This window comes from Hemitrygon akajei, chromosome 11, assembly GCF_048418815.1.
Source record: "Hemitrygon akajei chromosome 11, sHemAka1.3, whole genome shotgun sequence".
Taxonomy (NCBI): domain Eukaryota; kingdom Metazoa; phylum Chordata; class Chondrichthyes; order Myliobatiformes; family Dasyatidae; genus Hemitrygon; species Hemitrygon akajei.
In genome coordinates this window covers 120,117,541-120,139,511 of record NC_133134.1, presented here as the reverse complement: position 1 = coordinate 120,139,511, position 21,971 = coordinate 120,117,541, and the positions used below count along the sequence as shown (strand labels likewise).

Sequence of the window (21,971 nt, the reverse complement as noted above, 5' to 3'; positions counted from 1 at the left end):
ATTTTTCCCAGCCCATTCCCAGCTCGGGGATCAATATTGACCAAGGCATTGAGGAAGAATGCCTGTTCATCTTTGGACAGTTCTTTGTGATTGTCTATACTTACTTAACAGTGTAATTTAATTTGCATATGAAAAATGGCATCTCTTGCAGTATGGTCTCCTGCGGTATTGCACCAATTTGTCACTGCAGATCGTAACTGTGGGTTTTAGAGATATCATACTGAGGTAAAATAATGCTGAGAACCAGTTTAAAAAGAGGTACTGATTTGTTCCAGGGGTGAAGAACAATAAACTACCGATGTTTGAAATATGAAATAAAGAGAAAATGCTTAAAAAACTCAGCAAGTCGTGCAGCATCTGTGAAGACAAGCAATTAGTGTTTAATTTCCAGAACTCATCAAAGCTCTTCTGTGCTCTTCAATGCTAACTTCTGCAAAGTTGGTCCAATTATTGCAGATTATCAGAACTTCCTTTTCTTCCATCCATTGGCCTCCCCCATCATCTCAATCTGAGGTCCTGGACTCTGTTAACTGTATCTGTTTCCACAGATGTTGCCTGACCAGAGTTCTTCCAGGATTTTCTGTTTTTATGTGTATGAAGAAAAGGACATAAGTCATGCACTACAAATATTTTGAAGTGAATACAAATTATTTTTTATTCTTTTGGGAAAGGTACAGAGATTGTCATTTAGGACATATAACACTACTCTCTTTTTCTAACAACAACACACACAAAATGCTGGTGGAACACAGCAGGCCAGGCAGCATCTATAGGGAGAAGCGCTGTCGACGTTTCGGGCCGAGACCCTTCGTCAGGTCTCAGCCTGAAACGTCGACAGCGCTTCTCCCTATAGATGCTGCCTGGCCTGCTGTGTTCCACCGGCATTGTGTGTGTGTTGTTGTTTGAATTTCCTGCATCTGCAGATTTCCTCGTGTTTACTCTCTTTTTCTGTTTGCATTTCACAACAAATGTCGGCGCATTCTAATAATGAACACTTAAATTGAGTAGTATCTTGAATATAACAGCTTGTCCCAAAATATTTTTTCTACAGTGCTATTTTAAACAAATGTGTAGCACCTGAATTAGTAGGTATTAATAGATGACACAGCATGTGTTTTTTATTTTTCTATATCTGTTAATACTTCATCTTTTATAAGGGAATCAAATGAATCCAATGTGGCATTAACTAGCATGTTAATATCAGCACTTGTTTTTCAAATTCTAATTCTTTTTTTCTCCTTCCAGACTGCTTTACACTGGGCAGCTAAACATGGTAAAGAAAACATGGCACGGATGTTAATAAATGCAGGAGTGGATATTAATCTCAGAGCTGTGAGTTACATATTCTCCATTTTAATTTTGCTTTCTTGTAGGAGGTCTGAATATCATAAAAGCATATTTCCATAATTAACAATCTGAAATGAACGCATGGGATCACCACTCTGCAACTTAGATTCTTTGCTGCATTGCTGATTATAGCGAAGAGCAGGTATTTTCCTCCTTGAGTAATTTAACCCAAATTTGGTATATAATCTGGTAAAAGATCACTTTTTCTTTAGTATAGAACCTAAGATGCAGAACCAGCTATCTTTGAAGTTTCCTGTGAATACATTGTGTAAAACAGTGTGAATTTTAATTTAAGTTGTCTGCTGATTTTCTCCCCTTTGTGATCATTTCCTTAATATAGTAACTCACGCTATGCCTAATTCATAGTGTCACCTGCTCATTAGCTACCCTCCTCTGTCATCCAGTTTGCTATATTTCTTAGTCTTGTATCCTTTACAAATTGTAGGAAAATGTCCTAGATTGTTGCTGCCTAAGCAGCATGTGTTACAGATAAGCCTATTCTTTGTGAGTTGCATGAAGCCCCATGATCTGCTATCTAACCTCTTCCTGTCTGAAATACAACTTATTTTATCCATGGTTTTAACATTTCCTAACTAATTAAGAGTACCATCTTAGAAATTAATCTGCATGTGACAACATTAATACAGATGCCTGGCTGCTGGCAACTATTGGAGAAGGCTCTCCATATCAAAGGCCTCCTGTAGGCCTCCACGTCACCATCTGAAGATCTGCCAACGATATCATCGGCAAATTTGTAGATGGCATTTGAGCTGTGCCTAACCACATGGTTGTGGTTGTAAAGAGATTAGAGGAGTGGGCTAACCACACATCCTTAAGATACACCAGTGTTGATTGTCAGCTAAGAGGAGATGTTGCTTCTGATCTGCACTGTCTGTGGTCTCCAAATGAGGAAGTCAAGAATCCAGTTGTAGAAGAAGGAACAGAGTCCCAGATTTTGCAACTTGTTGATCAATACTGATGCTGTTGATCACTGAGCTGTAATCTATAAACAGCATTGTGTCATAGGTACTTCTGTTGTCCTGGTGATCCAAGGCCCAGGGGAGAGACAGCAAGATTGCATCTGATATAGACCTATTGTGTAGATGGGCAAATTTTTAAACTTTTTTATTTATTGAGCTACAGCGCAGAAAGGGCCTTTCCGCCTTTCAAGCTACACCGCCAGCAAGCCCCTGATTTAATCCTAGTCTAATCACAAGACAATTTTAAATTATCAATTAACTTACTGAACTGGTACGTCTTTGGACTATGGGAGGAATCCAGGGCATCCAGAGGAACCCCACTTGTCACAAGGAGAACATACAAACTACTTGCAGTGGAGGGAATTGAGCCTGTACTGTAATGTTTTGTGCTAACCATTACGCTAGCATGCAGAAAGTCCAGGCCCTTTCTTAGGCAGGAGTTGATTTTGTCCATGACCAACCTGACAAAGCACTTCACCACAGTAGATGTGAATGCAACTGGGCAATAGTAGTTGAGGCAGTTCATCCTGCTCTTCTTGGGAACTGGTATGATTGTTGCCCTTTTGAAGTAGGTGGTAACCTCTGACTGCAGCAGTGAGAGATTGAATCTGTCCTTGAACACTCCTGCCAGTTGGTTGACACAGGCTTTCAATGCTCTAATAAGTACATCATCAGGGCCTGACACCTTGCAAGGGTTCACCTTCATGAAAGATGTTCTGACATTGGCCCCTGAGGTGGAGATCACAAGTCACCAAATACTGCAGGGATTCGAACAGGTGTAGTTTTATTCTCCTGCTCAAAGCATGCGTAAAAGGCGTTGAGCTCATCTGAGAGTGAAGCTGATGTACATCCAATTTTGTCTTTAATTTCAATCAGAATTGTCTTGTTTGTTCTTAATATAGTCTTCTTAGGTCATATCTGGATTTCTTGTGTAATTCTGGATCACCAGACTTAAATGCTACAGATCTAGTCCTCAGCAGACTACAAATCTCCAGGTTCATCCACGACTTTTGGTTTGGGTATGTTCGGTATGTTCTCGAAGGTACACACTGATCCACACACGTCTTGATGAAATCTGTGACAACTGTGGCGTATTCATTCAGATTTGAAGATAAATCCCTGAATATTGTCCGGTCCACTAACTCAAAGCAGTCCTGTAAGTGCTCCTCCGCTCCCTTGATCATACCTTCTTGGTCCTCATCAATGGTGCCATCGCTTTTAAGCCTCTATCTTTCTGCCAGGAGTAAAAGTACAGCCTGGTGATCTGACCTTCCGAAGTGCTGGCGTGGGATGGCACAATAAGCATTCTTGATAGTGATATACACAGTGGTTAAGTGTGTTTGCTCCTCTGGTTCTTCAGATGATATATTGGTGGCAGTTTTCAGAGACCTCTTCAAGCTGACCTGGTTGAAATCCCATGCAATGATAGGGAAGACATCAGGTTGCGCTGTTTTGTGACTGCTGATCACAGTGCTCAGCTCCTCCAGTGGCAGAAAACTCCCACAGCAGATAAAATGGACAGTACTTGACTGCCAGATGTTCCAGGTCAGGTGAGCAAGACTGAGACAGAACTGTCATGTCTATGCACCGTGGTAAGTTAATCATGAAACGTACTCCACCTCCTCTGCCTTTTAAAAGAATCATCTGACCTGTCTTTATGGTGAATGATGAAGCCCTCACCTGCAGCACTGTGTCCAAAATGGCGGGGGTAAGCCATGTTTCTTTGAAGCAAAGTGCACAGCAGTCCCTGATGTCCCTCAGTATTACTGCAGTCTTGCTCTGAGGGCTTAAATTTTATTTAACCGGAGACAGTGCATTTGCCAACAGGTTAGTCAAGAATGGGGGGAGGGGTTCTAAAACCTCTGTGTTTCAATTGTAATCTGCAAACCAGTCTGCGTTTCTCGCTTCCTTTTTTCTTAAAGGGGAACAGCACTTGCGACCTGGGTCTGCTGATTCTGAGGATCAATAGATATTCTTAAACATCTTAAAACAATGTTGTTTACTGCAATACCCATGGCTGTGGATTTCAGCTGTCATAGTCCTAATCGGGAATACTTGAATATTCCCATTGGAGCTGTATGCAAAGAGTCACCACTTATTGGCACCATCTTGTTAACATATAACTTTGTAGCAATTGTGATGGATTGGAGTCACTGAATGTGGCTTCATAAGGCTGTAAACTAGTTTATTATGTATTGTATAAAATTACATCTTTACTCACACTGGTGTTCTTACAATAATTTGAAATATATTTCAAATTACAATCCTACTTAACCTGTTTCATTAAAATAGCATTACAATATATTCCTTACATGGCATGATTATTTACATTATATATAATTACACAATTATGTAAATGATTAAAATGAATGCCACATGTTCTGAAGCACAAATACATTAACTGAGAAAAGTTGTCACTTGTAGAATATACAATCATGAACCGGCCTGTGCACTTGCAGACAGTAGAGAATAGACTTGACACAGGAGCATAAAGGCAGAAATGGAAGTGGAAGAAGGTTAACCAATGTACAAAGCTAATTGTAGAGGTCATTATTGAGTGGGTAGCATGTCATAGTCTGGAGTAATATACAAGTCCTTTGGGCATTGAGTAACAGTCCATATGACAGGCAGCTGGAGGAAGAGAATGGACAAGGCAAAGAATTCATACTTGGCCAATTAGGCAGGTGTGGAAAAATGGTTGAGTGGAAAAAAAATAATTGGAGTTAAAACCATGATAAGCCTATGTGATAAGTGATGAAAGTACCATTTTAAAACATTATATAGTACTATACACCACTATGGAATCATCAAAATGATAGAAAAGCTGCTTAATTTCATTTGCATTAAATATAAACGCACACTTCCACAAAAATTGTACCAGACTACAATAATGGTGCATGGGAAATGGCTTTGATTACTTAAAATCTTATCTGTTGTATCTCATTGTTCCAATATGCTTATACAAAAATGTAATAGCTGATGTATTGTTGTTTGAAATGTTCTAGGGAATAAAGGATACGTGATCTAAAATGAACCTACGAGTTAATCTATTTATTTCAAGAAACAATAGCTTATGACACTGTTCCACAATGCACAATTAAAGTTGCTGAGAATAAAAGATAAAGTTATTTCCTCAAAACAGTTTATTTAAAGTTCTTGTTCCCTGGCCAGGGAGGAGAAAAATACAGCATCAAAATTTGAATGGAACTTAGTGAAATATATATAATACATAGGATATTTGTAAACACCAAGAAATTGGAAATAAGAAGTGAGCTAAAAGCTCATTTTATTTAAGATATAGAAAAGGAGTTTCCATTTGGAATGTTTGAATGTTAAGAGTATGATTAGCTGTTAATTTTTCCTTAATTCCTCGATTTTCTTTCTACCGAGTTATGGCTGACTGTGTGGTTTGAAACACTGCCTTTTGCTTTATGGCTGCTTTGCATGTTTCAGTAAGGCAAATTTGAGTGCCATAGTATTCTCAGTAGTGTACTGAAGGAGGCTGGTTAGTTAGTTCAACTGTGGCCACTTTCAAAGGGGCATTAACAGCTGACCCAGATTGAACAACATGTTGTATATTGAACTATTGAATAAGTGTAACATACAGATCTAATCTTTTGACCTAGGATATCCAAACCTCCTTTTGTTGTTTCAATTTACCATGTACTGTAAATTATTAATGAAGTTAAGTGAATAACTTTTTGTTTCCTTTTTCACTGCTTTCTGCCATCTGATGGATAAACAAAGCATGTAAGTTCATGTTGTTTAATACTGTTGTTTTGAGCAACTATGTCCTGTTGAGTGAAAAGGAAATTTGAGGATTCAGCACAAAGGCAAATAAATGACCACTAGATGTTTGAGTGCAACTTTTCATAGTTTAGTTAATTCCAAATCTAAATCTCTTAAATTTGTGTAATTGAAAGAAGTACTTTCATATTTCCTTACCAGTTATCTCTGACAGTTTTATCCTTCCCCTTGTTGAAAGTATTGGCTCCTTATTGACCATGATTTTATTGCCATGGTCCATATTTACAGTCGGCCCTCCTTATCTGCAGATTCTGCATGCGCGGATTCAACCATCCACGGATCGGGAAAACCCGGAAGTTCTCTCCAGCACACGATGTTTGAACATGTGCAGACTATTTTTTCTTGTCATTATTCCCTAAACAATACAGTATAACAACCATTTGCATAGCATTTACATTGTATTAGGTATTGTAAGTAATCTAGAAATGACTCAGAAGTACAGGCAGTCCCCAGATTATGAATGAATTCCGTTCCTGGGTCCGTCTTTAAGTTGGATTTGAAGTTGGAACAGGTACATGCGGTATTATTTAGTGTCAATTAGTCAAACGTTTTTCTTAGTATATAGTACATATTTTACCTTTCTATGCATATAAAACACTTGAGAAACATACGTATTTCAATAATTAAACCACTGCATTGCTTAGTAATAGTTGTAGCTTTCATCGAAGCAGGGCCTTTCACATGCTCTATTAGTTGTTCTGATCGTTGACCGACTGTAGCTTAACACTTTTCCAATGACCGATAGCGTTTCACCTCTTTCCGATCGCTTTATTACTTCCACCTTATTTTCAATCGTGATCGTGATTATTTTCGTGAATAGAAACACTGTGGATTCAGAGCTACATCGCCGGGTCCTAATGTCCACCGCACTGAGACATGTTAAATAAAGTACGGGGTTCCACTGGGTCCTAAAGACCACTGCACTGAGACAGGTTAAATAAGGGACTTGAGCATCCACATTTTTTGGTATCTGTGGGGGGTTCTCGGAACCAATCCCCTGTGGATAAGGAGGGCCGACTGTATTAATTTAAGCTTAATTTAAAATGATGTTTTTGGCAGTATTGAATGGAAAAACCTTGCTGACCACCTGTTTATATAAGGTCTACTTCCACATGGAATGGTGATTAATTTTGTTTTTGACTCTTCACAAATCGAGGCCTTTGTAGCATCCAACTGCAATCTCTATACTGCTTAGTTCCTAGTATAGTTTTACTCCTGGCAGTGGTTGTTGTACTGATTATCATTTACACAAAAGTAATTACTTACCAAATTAGGAATTTAACAAGTGTGGAAATATAAACTTGACTTTTATTAAGTTAGTTTTCAAACCAAACCTTGAATCATCATTTTGTTATTCTTGAATAAAGATTGATGTTGCACCATAAGTCAAAATTAATATCAAAATTGAAAGTTGGCTGAAATATTTAAGTTCAAGCAATTTTATATTTTAAGGAGACAATTACAATATAAAAAGAAAGATTTTGTGTTTTAAAATCATATAGTGTTACAATGCCACCATTACAAATTACAATTTCCTGGTTACTGCCAGTTACTTTTAATATTTCTCCCTGGTAATGTTCTAGTCCATTTTTTGAAGAATGAATAGACTTTAATATCAGACTCCCTCATCATAACCTAGTCAGATGAAGAAGGGTCCTGTTTTTAGTCCTCAACAGTCACCACTTCAGTGCAACCTACTTGGGCACAGAGCCTCTTGCAATAAAATTAATTTAATTTGCCCCAAAATACCCATGAAAGCTTTTGAGTCTGATTCTGCTTTGCACCCAGCTATACTGACTTTAAAAGCTGCAGTATATATGTAATGATTTGTAACAAAAGATATTTAAAGGTTAATGTAAATTTACAATTTCAAATCATCTATAAATCTTTTTTTTTTAAACTTAAAAATAATTGGGGAAAATATTTTTTGGATTCTGCAACAGGCCCTGGTGCAAGGGTTGATTTGGAACTCACAAATATAATGCTGAAATACATCAAGTCTGAACCACTGGACTCCAAGTGGCAAAGCTAATTTGTCAGTTGTAACATCAGTCAGTAAGTTTGAGACTTAAATGCAGGTCCGTGTTTTGCTGCAGTTTGAACAGCTGAATGCTGATGGTTTTGTTTAGAACCATCAGACTTAAGCAGAGCAATCTAGCCTTGTACAGCAGTTTGACATCATGGACAGGTTTTATTCTAGGTCCTCACCATTCTACATGATTTTTTTTTTAAATGGTGTTTTCTTGTTAAAATCACTACAACTAGTTACTTTGATTATAGCATGTGTACTATTTCTTCACCATCACTAGTCAGTAATATTTGAAAAAGATTGAAGATTAAGTGTAAATGAGAACCATCAGTACAGTAGGAATTATTCTGATGGGTATGAGGAATGAGACTGGGATGTGCAAAGGGAAAATTATTAATTGTTCTTAATTCAATCCTTAAGTAAATGGCTCCTTTTATCAAACTTATTTTTTTCTTCCCTGCTTTCGGTGACTGTCTTATCATCTGCTTCCACTACAGGGCGTGAGTATTACAAGTCCTTTTAATTATTATTTTGTTTGCCTAATAAACTATCCATATTAGTTGTAGCTTTAATTAGTATTTTTTAATGATCACTAATCTGCTACTTAAGATGTTATGTGCACTATCATTCACCTTTGTAGTTTACTTTTTTAAGGATAAGACTGTCCAGTATTTTGGGGGGAAATAATTCTTTTCAATACTTAACTTTGTAATGCAATAAATATTTGAGAAACTTCTGGAGGGAAAGGTGGGGGTGGTTGGGGAAAGGAAAAATATTCAACACATTGCTTATTTATAAGTTAGTACAGTACTGCATAGTGCTGATGTAAGCAAATGAGAGGATTTACAAACATGTATAAAAATGATGCATCTTTGGTGGTTCACCTGGCACTTCAGTAACTCAATTCAAGCATGGCTATGAATTGGTTGATTTAAGTTTATTTTTCAATCAGTCATCAGTTTTCTGGTGGATAATCTTTTAAAATCTTCTTGTAACCATAAGTGCACTCATATTCTATTATTCTTATTGTGCTATGAACACACGTACAAGTGATCAGCCAGTAGTTTGTTGGAAGGAGAGTATTTCACAGATAAAGGTACAAACGTAAATTCTCGATGCTAGAAAGATGAGATTAGAAACAAACATACCGTAACTTCTTTTGGGCAGGATCAATGGTAAAGTTATTAAGAAAATGAACAGACCTTAACGGGTTTTAATATGTTTGAAACAGAGCTGATATAGACGTTGTGATATAGAAGTGTTTTAATTCTAAGAATCAGGCTACTTATAATGTGTGAGAGAGAAGTAATTTGCTTTGAGGAATAATTTATCTTAATTACTTTATAAATACACCATAAGACATAAGAGCAGAATTAGGCCATTTGGCCCATCGAGTCTGCTCTGCCATTCAATCATGGCTAATCCTTTTTTCCTCCTCCTCAGCCCCACTCCCTGGCCTTCTCCCCATGCCTAATCAAGAGAACCTATCAAGCTGTGTCTTAAATACACCCAATGACCTAGCCTGTACAGCTGCCTGTGGTAACAAATTCCACAAATTCACCACCTTTTCTCCACATCTCTTTTAAATGGACGACCCTCTATCCTGAGGCTGTGCCCTCTTGTCCTAGACTCTCCCACCATGGGCAACATCCTTTCCACATCTACTCTGTCTAGGCCTTTCAACATTCAAAATGTTTCAATAAGATTCTCTCCCCCCCCCCCCCCCCCCCCAAATCCTTCTAAATATATCAATGCTGATGCCTTAAGTGGGTATGATTTTTCCCTGGTCTGACAAATTGCATTTAATGGGAATGCAGGGGGGTGAGGGAAATCATCTACACAGTGACAGAAATTAGGCTTTCCAATTCTTCCTACAAAGCATCATCATGTTATTATGGTCAGCCAGGAACATTTAAAGTAAAAACTATTAACTGTTTCCTCAGGGGTACACTCCATTGCACATAGCAGCTCTCCATTCCCACCTAGACATCGTGGATCTTCTAGTTCATAACTATGGTGAGATTGCTGCTGCATTCCATGTCTATTAATGTAATATTTTTGTTGTATTTATTGGTAACTATTCCACAATGTACAGTACTTGTAAAAAGTGTTAAAATACAGTAATCCAAAACTCTAAAATGAAGAAAACTTTAAGGATGGGGATAGACAATAAGATTTGTTGATTAAGATATCAAATTAAAGATTTGATCATTATTCAAAATATGGACAGCTTTTGTTGAACTGTATGATTTTTAATCTTAGCAAAAAAAGTTCTTAATTTTGTGTTGTAATGGATTCAAATGATATATATAAAAGCTAAAGAATTTTATTGATTTTGGAACAATGAAGTAATGTTAATTTTATGTTATAATTTTATGTTATTTTGGATCTTGTATAACATGCTGGGTAGTGGTGTCCAAATAGTGGCCTCAGGATGTAACCTAGTTGATGTTTTGTAGCTTGTTTGCGCCACATCATTATAGATCTATCCTCCATACGATGAGCAATTGTGGGGGTATCTTCTGCAGGGTGGTGAGCTTCCCAAGCTTTGCTGATTGCCTGTATGAGAGCCCATTTGCTGGAACAGTCATCCTTTGACAAATACGCTTCCAGCGGATACAGATCAAATGAAGTGCAGACTCACTCTTCGAACACTAGGCACCTGTGATGGTCCCCAGCCTGGGGACTGGCTAGAAAAAGCTATCATTTTGATTGAATATTTATAAATAATTTTGATATTTGCAAGCACAGAATTTTAAAAAATGTTATTAACAAATTTTAACAACAATAAACACAAGAATTTTTTAAAATTAACTAGTCTTCAAATTAATTATCAAATAAAAGGATAATGAACTTGCTATTGTTCCCACAGCAGTTTCTTCCCATTGAAGCAGTGGGCCTGCCAACTTGGGTCAAGCTCACTTGAAGGTGGCCATGAGGAATTTAATGGCAGATCATGGGTGGCTTGGAGTTGGAATACAGCTAACAGAAAGCAGGTTCAGGTCTCTTGAGTTTCCACCTGGTTAATTAGGTAAAAGTCCATAGTACCAGGAACAACTGCCAGCTTTTAACTGGAATACCTAGTGCTTCGATTCAAATATAGGCATTATCCACAAATGGAAGCAAAGTACCACAGATTGGCTTTGGTCAATTTGAATATTGTGCCTAATTCTGAAGTTGTTTGACGTTAAGTTCTGCTTAAAGGACATAATTAACCATTGTGTTTACGGCCTGTTTTGCCATCCGTGAATTAGGGGCAATTTTGGACATCTGAAAATACCCTTAACTATTAAACCTGGCAGTTTGTTAGTTCAAACAGACATTCTTCAAAAGAATGATGAGAATGGATGAAAATGGTTAATTGTGCTGTTAACGCTGCCTGCTAAGATCCTCAGTTCCTTTCAGTTAACTGTATTACTGTGCTGTGTTTGTATTCTGAGCAAGGACTGTGTGATGCAGCAGTTAGTGTTGCTGCCTCAAGAACCAATCCTGACTTTGCTCTTTGTGGAGTTTGCTTATTCTATCTCTGATTGCACGGGATTCCTTCAGGTACATCAGTTTCTTCCACATCCCAGGATATGCAGGTTAATTGACTACAATAAATTATTCTTTGGAGTAGAAAATTGCAAAAATCACAGAGGAATTTGAAGGGCAAGAATACAAGGGACTAAGAAAAGATAGAATTGGGTTGTTCCCTAAGTGCCAACATGGACCTAATGTGTTGAATGGCCCCTTTTGGTGTCATTACATAGTATAAAGCAATGTGCCAAAGAATTTATTGAATGCAAAAAAAAATTATCAGCCACAATCAGCCTTTCTCAACCCTTTACCCCTGGAAGAATCCTTAAAATAATTTTCATGTCTCAGGGAATCTCTGTATAAAAATTATTATATTTATAGCTCATGGTACATTAGTGTGATCAGTAAGCTGTAGATATAATAATCCAAAACTAACTGTCAATGCCTCCAAGACAGACATTTTGTTTCCAGATTTGAAGACAAAGCATTAAATATATTTTGGCCTTTGTTTCTTTCGGGCAGCTCTTTGCAACAGAAAAAGTTTTCTTGAATTTCACCATCATTTATAAAACTTACAAATGGTACAACATGACATTTATTGGTGAAATCTGTTGACTCATCAACCTGGATAGAGAAGGTGTTGTTATTCAGTTTATCACACGAAACCTCTTCATCGTGTGACATGTCATCAATACGTCGACTTATGGTACTGTCTGAGAGTGAAATCTTTTCAATATCTCGTACTGCATCTTGTCCTAGCATTTTACCTGCTATAATTTTACATGCTGGCATTATTAGTTTCTCACCAACTGTGTGACTTTTCCTTTTCTGGGTAATAAGTTCTGCAGCTAAATAACTTGCTTTCTGAATCTTTTTACTGACTGTGACTTTATTAACAAAAGCTTTACTTTGTTTTGAGATTCCAATAGCTGTTTAAAATAATCAGCACTTTTATGTGTATTATGGCTGTGATTTGTAGTTAAATGTCTTCAATTTTGCTGAATCTATTGCTGCTTTGGACTGTCAGACATGTCTGGAAAACACGGGTTAATAATATATAAAAAGAACAGCATGTTAAATAACAATGAGAAAACAGCAAAAAATACAAAAACTTCACAATACAATTCAATCTACACAATCCACCTTTTGCAACATTTACAAGAGCAAAGCAGCAGGCCAGCAACTGAGTAGTGGCATGTAAAAATTCCTCCTTTAGAATGAAAATTTCCCTCCAATTCTCTACTATACCAGTAGTTTGTGAGTTTGTTGCTCCCATAAGTCATTCGGTGGCACGTAAGGGGAAGTTAGGGTAAGTAATTTGGGAGGGAGAGGCTGACATCACAGCTCAAGTTTGGGAGTCCATTCAATGCTTGAAAACACACTTCACGTTCCTCATCAGATTGTCATGTGTGAAAATCCCATGAGATCAGCAATTCCTGAGATACACAGACACTCTGTCTCTCACCAACAATCATTCCACAGTCAAAGTCACTTAGATCACATTTCTTCTCCAATCTGATGTTTGGTCTGAATATCAACTAAACCGCTTGACCATGCCTATATGCTTTTATGCACTGAGTTGCTGCCGCATAATTGGCTGATTCGATATTTGCATTAACGAACAGGTATACAGGTGTACCTAATAAAGTGCCCACTGAGTGTTAATTGGCCAAAAAGAGTAACTGTTACTCTTCCTACAGATGCTAACTACCCTACTGTACAGTATCGTGCAAACTACTTATATTGTTTCAAATTTGCTGAGCTGCGTTAACATTTTATTGATTGCTTGAAATGTGTTAATGCTATACCAATCCACTTGTAGAATTTCCTGTAAATATAGATATGTAGGTGGATACAATGGATGTTATAATAACAAATATTTTTTATCGTTAAACAGGAGCAAAAACAAACGTACGGGATTATAGTGGACGATTTGCGTCTCACTATCTAAAGGACAATGATGACTCTACTGATGGCTCTAATGTGTCTTCAAGTAAGCTTTCCTTGTACTAATGTACCGATTATTTACTAAATCCTATGTGTTTGCTGATTGACTTCTTTGTTTTTGAAAACACGATAGCAAAACGTGGAACACAAAGAAAATTATTTTACGTTTCATTACAGACAGACAGACATACTTTATTGATCCCGAGGGAAATTGGGTTTCGTTACAGTCGCACCAACCAAGAATAGTGTAGAGATATAGCAATATAAAACCATAAATAATTATATAATAATAATTAACATTCTAAAACACAGAATAGTGATACAAAGCTGTTCATTATCTGCTACACAGTACAATAAGGGTAGAACTGGTTGTCTGGAAACTATTGGAATCCGTGATTAAAGTCAAGGTAGCAGTGCAGTTAGAATAGGCAGCCATTATAAGAAGTTTTGACAAATCTGACTATTTCAATGTAACCAATTGTCCCAGAAATGAGCAATTATTCTCAACTTCCAGGCCACATTTTTTCCACCAATTGTGCAATGGCACAACAGGTGGTGCTGCTGCCTCTTGGTTCCACCAGTCAGATTCATTCCTGACCTTGGGTATTTGTCAGGAATTTGTGGATTTTCTCCAGGTTTTCTGGTATGTTATATCCTTGGAGTGTGGAAAGGTGATTGGACAGCAGAAATTAACCTTAGTATGGTGGTTAGTGGACGATTTTGGTATGGGCTGGAGAAAGGAAAAGATAGTTTGATGGCCAGTGAAAGGAAAAAGGTGACATGGAAATGGGTTGGGGACTGGGATGTGTATGAATACTCAAAGATTTTTTCTGTCTCCTGTGTCATAACATAATCCAATATCTGATTATGGAAACCTGCTATGTGTAAATTGTCTGTTGTAACTGCCTACATTAAGATCGTGGTTATTAGTTGTTATAAAGTGTCCAAAATTGCATAATCAAAAGGTTACAGTTGCTCAAAAGTAGAACTGAAAATAAAATAAATGAGTACTCACCAAATCAGGATACTGTAATGAAGTTAATACTTAAAATTGTTGATTTTTTTAGCAGAACTGAAAGATCCATGAACCGTTTTCTTTCTCCACTGATGTTAGGTGATTGATTTCCAGTTTTTAGGTGCAACTCTATCTTCATTTATGCAGCTTCTCCAAATAAGAACAGGATATCCTGTTGTTGATATTTGTCCATCAGATAATATAAGCAAAAAAAAATTAAGTTTATGTTTATGGGAGCTTGTGTAAGTTTTTGCCGTGTTTCTCCTAGGACTGTAATGAGCTCAGGGACACAGGGTTATGAAAGGCACTATATAAATAGATTTTAAATAAATATTTTTTGTTTTATCTGCATACACTTGCCAAGTTATAGTTTTTTCATCTAAATGATTATCTTGTTTGCAATGTGGTTAACTTTAAGCATGCTTTGTAGCATTAGAGCTTACTAAAATAAATAGTAGTAATAAAGCTTTTTCTAATTGTAATTCACTTATCCCATTGATAATTAATTCCACTGGATCATTATTGCTTCCAGTAAAAATGTGGTGATATCCTGATGTAGAATGTTTTAGGCATGTTACTTTGACAGATGTAAATGCATGATTTTGTCAAGAGCCTTTGCTTGTAAATTCCTGCACCAGCATGAACTGCTGTTTATAACTTTCCTCTTCATACTGAGATACCACATTCAAATAACTGTATTTGATAAAATAACTATACTTTGCCATCTTCCATGGCAGTTTAATGAAAGCATTTAACAGATGAAAACAAGTTAATTTTAAAAGTTTAGATAATTCTCCTACTTGTAATTTTAAGTCACTTCACTTTAATAACTAAAGGATTAATTTTCCTTTTGAAAACAGTGTCATGTGTCCCATAATTAATCTGAGTCACTCCAGAATTTGATTGCAGAGCTGATCAACAACTGAATCCACAAGAACTACCTCTGAATAAAGCATTCATTTTCAAAAGAAAGAAAACTGTATAAATTTGATTTACAAAGTGTGTAGTACTATTATTGTTCTCGTGAGCCAGTGTGATTGTGTTATCTGTAATTGATTTTCAATTAACTACAGTGAATTTGGTTTTCTTGGCAATAGATCTTTCTTTCTGTTTTAAGATTTCCAGCAGTCTCGGGGAGAGCGGCGGAACCGGAAGCTTGCTGGACTCTTCCTGCCGAAGAGCTATGGAAGCAGTAAAAAGAATTGGAGTTCAGTAGAGAACTTGACAACTGATGACAAAGATAGTTCAATATTCCTATCTGTACCGACGTCGTACAAAGCTGTTCGCAAGTTCTCCAGATAGGACACTTAAATAAGGAAGAAATTGTAATTTGGATAAATTACAGCCTTTCGTTTTAAGCAAGCTGCAAGTATATAGTTTATAAGGGGAATCTTCCTTACTTATTATTTTAAACCATTTTATATAATCTGTTCATGTTTGGTTCTCTATTTCCCATTCCACTTACTGCAAGTCTAGGAATGGAAAATCCTTTCTTAGCTTCAAATGTCCATGCATATGAAAATCATTGGGGTGGGGTTTGTTCAGGCTCTCTGCCTGGCTCTAATGTTTCATCTTTCATTTGAGATGTGCATGTTCGGGCCTCATTGTGGGTAAACATGTGGGTTTTGGTGCCCAAGGATAATCATCCATGTAACAAAATAAAATCAGTAACATCCCAACTAATGTTGACGAGACGGTTGGAAGAGGTGATAGGTGTTGACACCATCCTTACATAATTCTGCTATCCTCATGATTCCCAGTGGCTAGTAATGGTTATCTTTGAATTTTGTGGTTTGGTTCCATTGTGCAGATTTCCAGTACCAACACACTGTGTTCATTACATTTGTGCCACGTATGATCGGGGTCACTTGAGGGAAGTACTAGAAAGATACATGTATGCATGGGAGAATATCTTTGAGTAAAATCAGGGACTCTAGGAAGTGAATCTATCTGAAGTAAAACTAGGAAGAAAAATCAATATATTCCTGTTGTTGTACTCAAGAAAATTTGTAACTCTATATAGAGTTGTAGTTAATCCAAATCAAGATTAATAAACCGTAAATGTCAACAGTATAAGAGGGTTCAATTTGTAAGATACCTATTTAATTAAGTGTAATGTGTTTAAGCTTGTCTGAAAATAGACATGAAGCAATGCTGTAAAGACTATTGCACCAGTTACTCATAAAATAAATTTGCCAGGAAATTGAGAGAAACTGTCCTTTTGTAGGACATCCTATAGTTTCCCTAAGCAGTTCTGCAATAGCACATGATCTTAACTAAGTTTTACTTTTGTATAGCTATAAATATTATCTATGATTTACACCTATTACTTCATGTTAAGCCTTGAGATTCTGGTTTCCTGTGATCTACAGTGCAAAGACCAGATTCATGCTGATTCCAGTATGATTAACCTTTATTATGTCACTTGAACCTGTATAATCTGTGCAGTACGCCAGGCTGTTTAGTTACTTGGCTTCACTTCAGAATAGGTTCTAAAATCATACTGCAGTAATTCTACATGAAGCTATTTTTCAGTGGTATAAAGTCAGAGATCGTGTAACTGCAGCTTCAGAATAATGAGGAAGAAACCTTTTAGCACAATTCCGATCTTAAATTATACATTTCCCTATATGTAGTGTTTAAGTGTGTATAAGGACTTGAAATACGTCAATTATTTATTTGTTAGCTATAACCCAGTGCCACAATAGTACGATTGCAGTATTATTACAGGTTTACAATATTAACTACAAAGAGGGTGTTAAGATCAATGAGAAGTATTGTTTGAAACATTTAGTTACATGTCCTGGAGATTAAAATACCTCTTAAACTTTTTATTTCATTGTATTACACTGACCCATGCTGACCAAAATAATCTTGAAGTTTATGCCTGAATTATTTTGTCACTAATAGACTGTAGTGTGTAGATGTGCTGAGCTGGGTTGGTCTAAAGTTCAAATAAGCTGCTAACAAGCAGCTTTTTTATGGAAAATACCCACATAAATTAAGTGCCAGATGATTGAAGCATTTTAGATTCCCATGGCTGTGTGTGAGTTGCAACTTTTGAGATTTCATGGGTTAATGGGAAAATCGCACAATATGTAGAGTTCTGATTAATGTTAAGAACAACTTGATTCATAAAGTGCTAAGTAGCAAGCTCAGCACAACAAAATGGTACTCTGATTTTGCCAAAATGTCTTCCATGCAGTTACAAAACATGTAGATTAATTAGTTGTAAGTTAATTCAAAATATGCCAGTTTTAATGAATTTAAATTTCCTGAAACAGTGTCCTGAATGTTGAGGCCTTTGTACATGACAGTGTAATATAGAAAAAACATTTCTACTTGAAATGTTGATATCCCTCAGCAACTTCTCCAGCTCCTCTCACTTTTTTCAAAATAAGAGTGTACCATGGGCACTCACATGGGCCCCAGCAATTCCTGCCTTTTTGTCACTACATTGTCGATTGTATTGGTGCCGTTTCCTGCACTCATGCTCTCTCTAGAAATCTACTGACTCTTACTCTTGACTCTTATCTCTTCGCATCCTGTCATTTGTAAAAATTCTATTCCCTTCACTCAGTTTCTCGGTCTCCACCACACCAGTTCTCAGGATGAGGCTTTCCATTCGACAACATCTGAGATGTCATTTTTTTCAAAGAATGTGTTTTCCCCTTCCACCACCATCAATGCTGCTTTCGTCTGCATCTCTTCCATTTCTTTTACACCCATCCTTCTGCCATCATAACAAGGATAGAGTTCCCCCTGTCGTTGTCTTCCACCCTAAGAGCATCTGTATCCAGCATATCATTTTCCATATTTTCCACCATTTCCAACAGGATCCTACCACAGAGCACATCTTTCCTGCCTTCCCTTGCTCTATGTGACTCATGTCCACTCATCCCTCCCACTAATCTCCCACTTGACCCTACACCACCTCCCTCGCCAACATTCAGAACTGCAGAAGTCCTTCCAGGTCAGGTGCCACTTTACCTGTGAGTCTGTTGGGGTCATCTGTTGTATCAGGTGCTCCCAGTCTGGCGGCCTCTACATCGGCAACACCTGACGTGGATTTGTCAAGCACCTTCGCTCCGTCTGTCACAAAAGGCAGGATCTCCCGGTGGTCACCCATTTCATTTCAACTTTCCATTCCCATTCTGACATGTCTTTCTATGACTTACTGCCGTGATGAAGCATGCTCAGGTTAAAGGAGTAACGCCTCATACTCTGTCTGGGTAGCCTCCAACCTGATGATATGAACATCAATTTTTCCAACTTCCAGGAGTCTCCCCAACTTCTTGCCTCTACTCTATTTCTGTTCCCCATTCTGATACCCTTTCACCCCTTCTCACCACCCATCACCTCCCTCCGGCTCCCATCCTTCCCCTTCTTCCATGGTCTAGTGTCCTCTCCTATCAAATTCACACCTATCCCCTTCCAGCTTCTAACTCCTCCTACCTTCCCCCTAACTTGGTCTCAGCAATCACTTGCCAGCTTGTACTCTTTCCTTTCCAGTCTTGATGAAAAATCTCAGACCAAATTGTCGACTGGTTATTCCCCTGCACAGATGCTACCTAGCTTGCTGAGTTCCGCCAGGATTTTGAGTGAGTGAGTGAGTGAGTGAGTGAGTGAGTGAGTGAGTGAGTGAGTGAGTGAGTGAGTGAGTGAGTGAGTGAGTGAGTGTGTGTGTGTGTGTGTGTGTGTGTGTGTGTGTGTGTGTGTGTGTGTGTGTGTGTGTGTGTGTGTTACTCAAAATTTCCAGCACCTTCAGAATCTCTTGTATTTGTGTTTCTACTTGGTAATTTTCAGAAGACTTCCGTGAACAAACAACTATCAGTTACATTTTATAAAGAAAAAATCAATTTCTTGGCAACAGCCAACTACTCAAGTCAAAGTGACATCTTAATTCAAAGATATTTGTGCTTTGGAATCCTCAAATGACCCTCACTCTGGCTAATCTAACCCTCAAGGTGGTTGGATTAGCCAAACTAAAAAATGTCTAATTAAAAATAAACAGCAGGTGGGAAATGTAAAAGAGAAGTAAAATCATGCATATTGCTACGCACATCTGACAGTACTCTGAAGGAGACAGGATATAACAATTTGTGGGAAGTAAGGCTGGTCAGCTGCTGGCTCTAAAGTCTTTACTTAGTGCTGTTTTCTTTAATGTTAATAGCAGAGATTTATGTAATTCTAGATGGTCTCCAAAGACCTGAAATGTGTACTCTATTATCAGTCTCAAATCCTTTGGAGGACCTGGTGTAGATTAAGCAGCTTACATGATGATTTTATCCAGAGTTTGAAGCTCATTATGCCTTTACTGGATAAATTATGTGATGTGAAAGGTCAGAAATTTTTTTGTTCACAAAGTACAAGAAGCAGCAGCTTCGGTGGATAAAGCCTTGATAATTCAGAACCTGAGGAAGAATTTTTTTAGCCCGAGGTTGGTGAATCTGTGAAATCTATTGCTGCAGATGGCTGTGGAGACCAAGTCATTGGGTATACTTAAAGCAGAGGTTGATAGGTTCTTGTTAATCAGGGTGTCAAAGGTTACAGGGAGAATAGGTATGAGAGATTAATAAATTAGCCGCGATGGAATGGTGAAGCAGGCTTGATCGGCCAAATGGCCTAATTCTGTCCCATGTCTTATGGAGTTTTTTTCTGCATACCTATTATAGAAATTCTAAGTTATTGCAGTTTTCATTCCTCAGAATAAAAATGTTGAAGCAATAGTGAATACTGTATAATTCCACTAAAATGCTGTAAGAGGATGCAAAAGCAATGCAATGTTTAAAAAAAAACCCACTAAGGGCACTTTTACTAGACCCAGAATATTTTGTTGTGTTTTAAAGTATGAATGATGGAACAAAATAATTAGAAACGATTTCCAAAGATTGAAATGTATAAAATGAAGAGAGCCCAGGTGTCAAATGAAATGTGATACAAAACTATTTTACAGAAATGTTACAAGACTGTACATTCTCTGCCAGAGTTTATTCAAGCAGGGAGCAAATCAATGCTTTGGAATAGACATAAATGTTGTTCAAATAAAGGAATATGGAATACTGTAGTTAAAACACATGACATGAATACCATTGTTTATCTCTCTCACAGATTCTGTGAGAAATTAATTACTGATGAACTATTTCAAATACAGTTTAAATGATCATGTAATGTATATGTCATCAAATCTGTATTAAATACAGAGTACCATATACATCGGCGGAAGAATACATTGGGTTTCATGTTTCCTTAATAAATGCAAATGGAAAGTCCACAGTGAACAAGCAGTCTGCTTCTCCACACAATATAAATTTGCCTCATTGACAGCACATCTTTAAACATGGTATATAGTTTCCCAATCTGTGTAATTCTAAACTATGAATTCCAGTATAGGAACATGATACAATTGAATACAAGAACTACTTTGTGGATAACTGTTAAGAGCAGATTGAAACTTGCAAATTTCAGTGGTAGGTGAATACTAGGAAATGATTGTCAGGAATCACTCTGCGGTAAGTTGGTTGAAAACTGAGCTCTTGCAGCAGAGGAAGCCCGTCAACTCATTGTGTCAGTACCAACTTTGGAAATATTCAGTTAGTCTCATTCCCCTATTTTCCTCATTTTTCAGGTGTGTTTATTATTCTTAGAAATTTAGTATTGCATCTGCTTCTATCTTAAAGCAATGTACATAAAAGCCTAGCTACATAAAATTGTATTTGGATCAAGCATTTACTTGAGAGCTTGTTGAAAAGATAATGGCTCTACTGTTCAATCTATGGTTACTGAAATTTGTCTTTCTCAGCTTGTACTGTATGTTGACTCCAAACAGAGACTGATGGATGTTCAACAAGCTTTACAAGGCTGCACTTTTCTCTTTGGTTCATCTGTATTTTATGTTGTTGCACTGCATTTTGTTTTTTTAAACACAATAGCTAATTTACTATAATGTCCTCAGATAATTGCTTGTAACTTGATATTTATATTGCTAAACTTAAATAAAGTGACAGTTGCATCTTAAAATGTGTTTTATTTAATCTGGGCAAAATACTTTTGGATTACTGCCACCTTCATATGTACATTAAAACATACACTGAAATGTGTCAAATCAAATCAGTAAGGATTGTACTGAGCACAATCTCACAAGTTTCGCTACATTTCTGACACCAACGTAGTATGCGCACAACTCACTAACCCTAACCATGGGAGGAAACCAGAGTCTGTCTGTCTGTCTAGGTACCATATCTGATTAGGACGTTGGTGACCATGGTTTTCCATACATATCTATCCCTCAATGACAATGATGACTTCCATTTCTTCGATGTGTAGC

At 37.2% G+C, this 21,971-nt stretch overlaps 1 protein-coding gene and 1 long non-coding RNA gene across 2 annotated transcripts in view; both read left to right on the top strand.

Moving 5' to 3' along the window:
- LOC140735970 (uncharacterized) overlaps window positions 1–6,072 on the top strand; it is a 68,309-nt gene extending 62,237 nt beyond the window's left edge. Inside the window, exon 7 of the mRNA XM_073061601.1 lies at window positions 1,246–6,072. The gene's annotated coding sequence lies outside the window, so the exon portion shown is untranslated. The remainder of the gene's footprint in view (window positions 1–1,245) is intronic.
- Window positions 6,073–10,087: 4,015 nt separating this feature from the next.
- Window positions 10,088–21,664, top strand: LOC140735969 (uncharacterized). The gene is made up of 3 exons (XR_012100853.1): window positions 10,088–10,179; window positions 13,580–13,675; window positions 15,762–21,664. It is a non-coding gene; the product is annotated as an uncharacterized lncRNA (long non-coding RNA).
- Window positions 21,665–21,971: the final 307 nt, after the last annotated feature.